Source organism: Camelus bactrianus, chromosome 19 (assembly GCF_048773025.1).
Source record: "Camelus bactrianus isolate YW-2024 breed Bactrian camel chromosome 19, ASM4877302v1, whole genome shotgun sequence".
Classification (NCBI taxonomy): Eukaryota; Metazoa; Chordata; class Mammalia; order Artiodactyla; family Camelidae; genus Camelus; species Camelus bactrianus.
In genome coordinates, this window is record NC_133557.1 from 12,368,438 (window position 1) to 12,375,458 (window position 7,021).

Genomic DNA, 7,021 nt, shown 5'->3' on the forward strand with positions numbered 1-7,021 from the left:
ATACAATGGATTATAATTGAGCAATAATAAATAATGAAGTCCCGATATATGCTACATGGATAAACCTTGAAAACATGCTCAGTGAAATAAACCAGTCACAAAAGACCACATATTGTATAATTCTATTTATATGAAATGTCCAGAATATCGCTATAGAGGCAAATCTATAGAGTCGGAAAACAGATTGGTGGTTGCCTAGGGCTGGGGTGGTTGGAAGGGGAGGGAATGGAAAATGACTGCTAATGGATACAGGATTTCTTCTTAGAGTGATGAAATGTTCTAAAATTAGATTGAGGAATGGTTGTACAACTCTGAATGTACCAAAAACCACTAACTATGTACTTTTTTTTTTGAACTGTGTATTTTAATTGGGTGAATTTTATAGTATGTATAGTATGTCTCAATATCTTAAGATGATTGAGAATCAGAATCACTTGGGAGATGTATTTTTTAAATGTAAATTTCCTAGTTCTGCCTTCGAGACTGATTCACTAGGTCTGAAGTGGAGCCTAGGAATTTACATTCTTAATCTCTCCAGGTTGTACTGATGCTGGTGGTTTAGGAACCATACCTGGAAAAACATTACCTTGAAGGCACAGGAATCCTGTAGTTTATGCAAAAAAAAAGATTAAAGTAATAATAATTGCTAGCAAGTATTCAGGGCTTACTCTGTGCTAAGTATTATTTTGAGAGTTCTGCATGTTTTGTATATATATGTGCTTTATATCTATATCTATATCTAAAATTACAGGTACTATAATTTCCCCTCACTACATGCAGATGAGGAAACTGAGGTGCAAAGAGATTTAGTCATTTGTCTGGGGTCACACAGCTAATAAGTGGCAGAACCAGGATCCAGATGTTGTGGTTAAGCTGCTATGCCTGAGAAAATGAGAGGAATTTGGGTTGGGTTAAGTTGGGTTGGGTTGGGTTGGGTTGGGTTGGGTTGTTGTTGTAGCTGAGAAGGGAGGGTAGAGAATTGAAGTAAGGGAAATAATAGATCCTGAAAAACCATAGATCCCAGACAATATGTGTGTCACCTAGAGAGGAAGAAATTGAGGCTCTGAGATAGTGAGTAACCAGCTTTAAGCCACACACATAGGTAGTTTTTAATTCAGCATTTATTGAACACGCATCATTGCCAAATCCTGCACTAGGCTATGGAGTTACAATCTATGAAGTACATTTGTTTTTATTCCAAAGAGCAAACTGATTCTGTCCATCTTTAACATAAAGGAAATTAACTAGGAGGCTATGAGGGAGCGCAACAGGGTCAAAGAGGAGACTGAGGAACCAGACTTGGAATAGTCAGGACCCAGGGAAGCAACATCACACAGCCTGGGTAGTAGGAACCACCTGTCAGGTCTACCAGGTACCACCACTGGAAAGAATGAACTCCAACCAGTTTTTAATGCCTTTGCATCATACCATTCAAGAGTCCAAGCTCTTGGAAAGAGCATGAAATTGACTGAGATTAGGTCCTGTACCTGCCTCTTGCCTATGTGCAAGGCAGCAAGAAAAAAGGATCTGTAAGAATCTGGACCATGAACTGACCATGCTTGCCTTAGGACAGCAAACCCTGAAGACAATTCAGTTAAGTCATTTTGGTGAAGGCAAAAAGTGACTGGATGCTGGATGAGGGGCGGAGGTAGGGGGGCAGGTAAATATCCTCTAATAATGGTGATAAGAAAGATAGACATTCTCCCTCCCATGCTGGAGGTTATAGTCTAGCAGGGAGTCATACAAAACAATAAAAATAGAGGCTGTGATCAGCCCAATGAGGGCAATAGACCAGGAGTGATAATGAATAACGGAGTGCCAACTATAGACTGAACTGTGTGGTCAAGGAAAGCCTGTCTGAGGAGGTGATATTTAAGCTGAGACCTAAAGGATGAGAAGAAGCCGTAGATGTGAAGAACTGGCAATGGTGAATGGTATGTATGGGGAAGCAGGGACTGAGGTTACAGTGGGCTTGCAATGAGGGAAGCCAATGTAGGAGTGAAGTGAGCAAGAGGTAAGACTGGAGAAATAGGCAAGAGTCAAATGGCCTTTGTAGACCATGATGCTGCGTGGGATTTTTATTCTAAGAGCCAGGGAAGTCGACTAAAGGGTTTCAAGTAGAATTGGAACATGATCACAGCTTAGATTTTAAAAATAATCTCTCTCTGGCTACTGAGTGAAGAATGGATTGGAGGGAGTGAGGGGTGGCAGCAGGGGGACCAGTGCCAAGGCTGCTGCAGTCAACCAGGTGAAAGAAGATGGTGGCTTGGATCAGGGTGGTAGAGAAAAGTGGGTGGATTCAAGAGACATTTTGGAGGTAGCACTGATCAATTGTTTCTCAAATTCCCCTATTTCTTGTCTTTAGCACTCAGATCCTGGCTCCTGTAAAGGTCTGAAGAACAGTTCTCTGAGATTTTTATTAGTAAAAATTTGAGACAGAAACTTAAAGCAACAGTATCAGATTGAGGAGTATATAAAACCTTTAAACACAACTGAGAGCTTTTTTCCTCCCTGGCTGCCTGATGAGCCACCACCATTCTTTTTTTTTTTTTTTTTTTTTTTTTTTTTTTGTGCAGAGAAACGTTTGTTGCTGGGCCAAACAAGGAGAATGTGTGCCACATGTCCAAAAAAGCCTGAACACCCCAAAAGGTTTCAGCCCAGCAGTTTTTTTTTTTGTTTTGCAATTTTAAAAGAATTTTTATTTTTTATTGACGTGTAGTCAATTTTAAATGTATTTTTTACTATTGACTTTAAGTAAATTTGAATCATCTGCTTATGACATGCATCCAATTTTCACTGGGATGTCTATTGTTTTTGAACTGTCACCATTCTGAATGACACAGTAACCAGCCAGGCAAGGAAATTCATGACATATCAACTGTTTCTACAGAAACAAATGGTCACAGTGGTCCTTTACCCTGTGAAAGCAACAGTACCTAAGATAGCAATCAAGAAAAACTAACCAAGATGTAACCAGAGAATACACCAGATAATTATCTTTGTCTTCAGATCTGAAGTCACTTCAGCAGTGGCAAAACAACAGACTTTGATAAAATTTACAATTTCTTTGATTATGCAAAGAGAAATCAACCCAAACATAGATTTGCAAGATGTGGCCTCGATGAGAAGGAAAAAACTCCAAGAAAATCAGCAAAAGAAATACAAGAATAGAGTGGAAAAATCAGGGCTTCTATAAAAGCAAAAAGGAGAATTAAAGATATAGCGTGGACTTGATCTGTATTTGACTGTGCAGATTCTTCACCAGAAGACAATAAACTATACAAAAACTTGAAAACAATAACAGCTCAACAAAGGGGGATGAGTAGAAGACAGTGGCATGTAGGGAAAGATAAAGGCGTCCTTCAGACTGAAATAGTAAAACAGGTCTGGTCTAATTCATTGTACAGATTGGGAAATTAAGACCGAGAGAGAAGCAGCACCTGGCTGAGGATTCCCCACCATGTCAGTGGTGACACTGGGCTGAGAAACCAGCGTTCTCACCATCTGTCTTCTCTGGTTCCTGGGCTAGGTGAACTGGAAGATTTACGCCAGTTCCCTCCTCAACCATTGGACCCAAGTATTGTAAGGAACCAAAAGGAACCAGAGCTCTGGTCTTACATAATGCCCTGAGGTTTCTGAGACCCAGTACCTCAAGCCCTCTCAATTTCCTTCCTGTCCCCTACCTCAAGTGCCCACCATTGCAAAAGCCATCCTGTTAGAAAAACCAAGAGCTAAACTAGGCCTCCAACCTGAAGGCTGAAGATTGACTCTCCCTTCCCCATTCTCTTCTCTCTGAACCTCTCTCCCTGCTCAGGAGACACATCCTTCACAATTGTGCATCCAGGCCCCTCATGCCCTCTTCCCAAATACACACTGCTCTGGGAAAGGAGACATGTATAATGGCCTTTGCTTATTGCTTTCTGGTATCCATTCTCTCTTTCCCTTTTTGTAACAGGACCCTGAATTCTCAGCCATATGATTTGAATGAGACTGACCTCACTCTCGTTTCTAGGAGTGGGCCCTAAATGGCTTAAACTAACCAATACATTACAAATCCCTTGACACAGTGATTGGTTCAGGTGTGAGTATATGACCCAATCAGGCCAATCAGAGCTAACGAGATTCAATTCTGAAATTTTGGATTGAACTATTGGGCAATGGGCCTTTTCTGCTGGGTTTGAGCTTGGAAGCACCCAGACCCAGGAGCAGCTGGCAGCTAATACATATAAGACAAAATAAGGCAAGGCCAAGGCTAAGGCCTGACTGATTCTACTGGTAAAGATACAACTTTTTGATTTAAGCAGTTTATTACTTACATAGCCAGCAAGATGAACAAGCCAGCTTCCTGTGATCCTTGTTCCACACACGAAAAAGGGTGACACTGAAACAAAAGGGACAGAACAATTGCAACACAGGTTGGAGGGTCACCTATTGCTGAGGAGCCAATTCTAGACTGACATTAGTAGGTTTTATATTCTGCATCTCCATTCTGAGTAGGGTAGGGCAGAAAGTCCCAAAGCTCATCAGAATCTGGGGAGCAATAAGACAACTCTCAGGACAGCCTGCCGGGGGAGATAAGGAGGAGAGTAAACGGTGGCCTCATTGCTTTACAAGCCTTCTAGCCTCTCATGTTCTGGAAGGATCACAAGGCATTCTGCCAAGACTCAGATAAGCTTTTCAAACCTTTGCCAGTGTGAATACATGCAAGGTCACCGTGGTACATGGCAGAGCCATTCCCCTAGGCAATCATGCGGTCACAAAGAGAGGGCCTGTCAAGAGTTAAGCCAACTCCTAGGAAGTGTTTTGGAGAAATTAGAAAAGATTGAATCTTAGTTTCATTATTTAAGCTACTGGATCAAGCCCTGCCTGAAGCAGTTATTGCTGGACATTTCAACCAAATTCCTTTCCTAATTTAATCCAGTTTGAGTTGGATCTTTAGTTACTTGCAACTAAAAGCTTTTAACAAATATAACAGAAAATGGGCTCGGCCTCCCAAAGGAGTCTCCTATACTTCCCTGGCTTCAATTACCATTTGCATGTTGATGACTCTCAGATCTTTATTTCTGGCCCAGATTTCTCTTATTGAGATTCAGGCTGTATGTATCAAACTACCTCCTAGACATTGCCACTCAGATATTCCAAAGTCACTTAAAACTCTGAATATCTAAAACTGAACTCATGATCTTCTTTCCAACAACTCACTCTTCCTCCTTAATTCCTTAGCTCTGTGACCAACACCACTAATCTTTCTGTTGCTCAGCCAAAAACCTAGGAATCAGCCTTGACACCTCTCACTTCCCCACCCCTTATACACAATCCACCTTCAAGCTTTGACCTAAATATCAGTCAAATCCACCTACTCCTCTCCATCTTCACTGCCACCACCCTGGTCTAAACGACCAGGATTTGCTACCTGCATGTCTGCTCTATTCTCCTGACTGGTCTTCTGCTGCCACTCTCCATTGTCCAATCATTCTCCATGCCTAATATTTATTGTTGAATGAATGAATGGATGAATGAACAAATGAGCAAATGGATATCACTAACCCCTCACATAAAACCCTTCACTGGCTTTTCTTTGCACTTAATTGAAGAGCTGTAAGGGCCAGCGTGATCTATCTCCTTACCTACCTCCCTTGCCTCACCCTCCACTTTTCTGCCCTATTTGCACCTAAATAAATAAACTATCAATGGTCATTCCCTTGGTACACCCCACCAGCCACCCAATAGCATCTGTCCTCACTTGGCAAAATCCTACTTATCCTTCAAGGTGGATTCTTAAAGTTTCCTTCTCTATGAAGATTTTGATTTCATCAAGGAGTCAGTTCTTTCAATATGCTTCCAAAGCACTTAGCACCTGCCTCTAACCTGCAACTTAATGATCACTATCTGATAATTCTTTTGTCTGAATTTCTTGGGAGTTTTATTCTTCTGTTCATTGTGTCTACTGAATCTTACTCATGGGTTGTTTCCTTGTGTGTTTCATCAATTGTTTCTTTGTGGATCATTAGCTGTTTAGAAGAGCTTTATATACAGGAATTCTGTGTAACCTGTAATGGCCAGAGGATGAAGAGGGTACCCGGAGAAGATCCAGAGAGGATTTGAGTTCATTTCTGCTAGACATCTGAGAGATACTTTCAGAGTAGGTCTTCTTTTATTTTAATTTCTCAGCCTTGGGGATTCCTAGCCATGCAGGTGATGTAAATATGAACCCCACACCCATCACCCCATACTCATGAAGGGCAGGGATGCAGTTTCAAATTCTCAGAAGATAGTTTTTTTCTCCCATCCAAAGACCAGCCCAAGATAAAGACATCCTTTTTGTTTCCTTTGTTAGTAGCCAGATGTTTGTTTGTTTTCCCCTAGCCCACACTTTAACTTTGGGTATAGCCCTTCAAGGGTCCTAGATTTATCAAGGCTCTCAGTTCCAACCCCTAACATCATGTAAGCCCAAGCCTTCATCTCCTCAGATGTCTGTTAAAACCCAATGGTTGGAAGTCCATTTGTGCATTTTAAACGACGTTTGTTGTTTTTATTTCTAGCATTTCCATGTGTTACGTAGCAGGAAGTTCCAGATATTGTCAGAAAAGGAAGTCCAACTCAATACTTAGTAGACAGAATTGTCAGTAAGATTGTCATCTGTTTACTTGTCTATTTTCTCCATGAATATCAAGCTCTGAGAGGGCAGGGACAGGGTGTGACTCATCTCTGGGTCATGGCACCTAGCTCCAGACCTGGTGCAGGGTACAAGCTCAGTGCATTTGTTGATACCAAACCTCTGCTCTGACACCTCTAGTGATGAGGAGCTCCAGTTCTCCTACTCCCAAAGTGGCCTTTCCTTTGGAGAGAGTTGTGTTACCTGGTTGACCACATAGCTAGTGGGGGACAGGATGTCCCTCTTCTGTGTTCATTCTTCTCAACACTTGGCTTATCCACTCAGATTCTACAGAGTAGGGCTCAGGGCCTGGAAAGATCCCAGAGACTTTGAGCTTTGATTCAGGAGAAACACATGGGCCAGTTC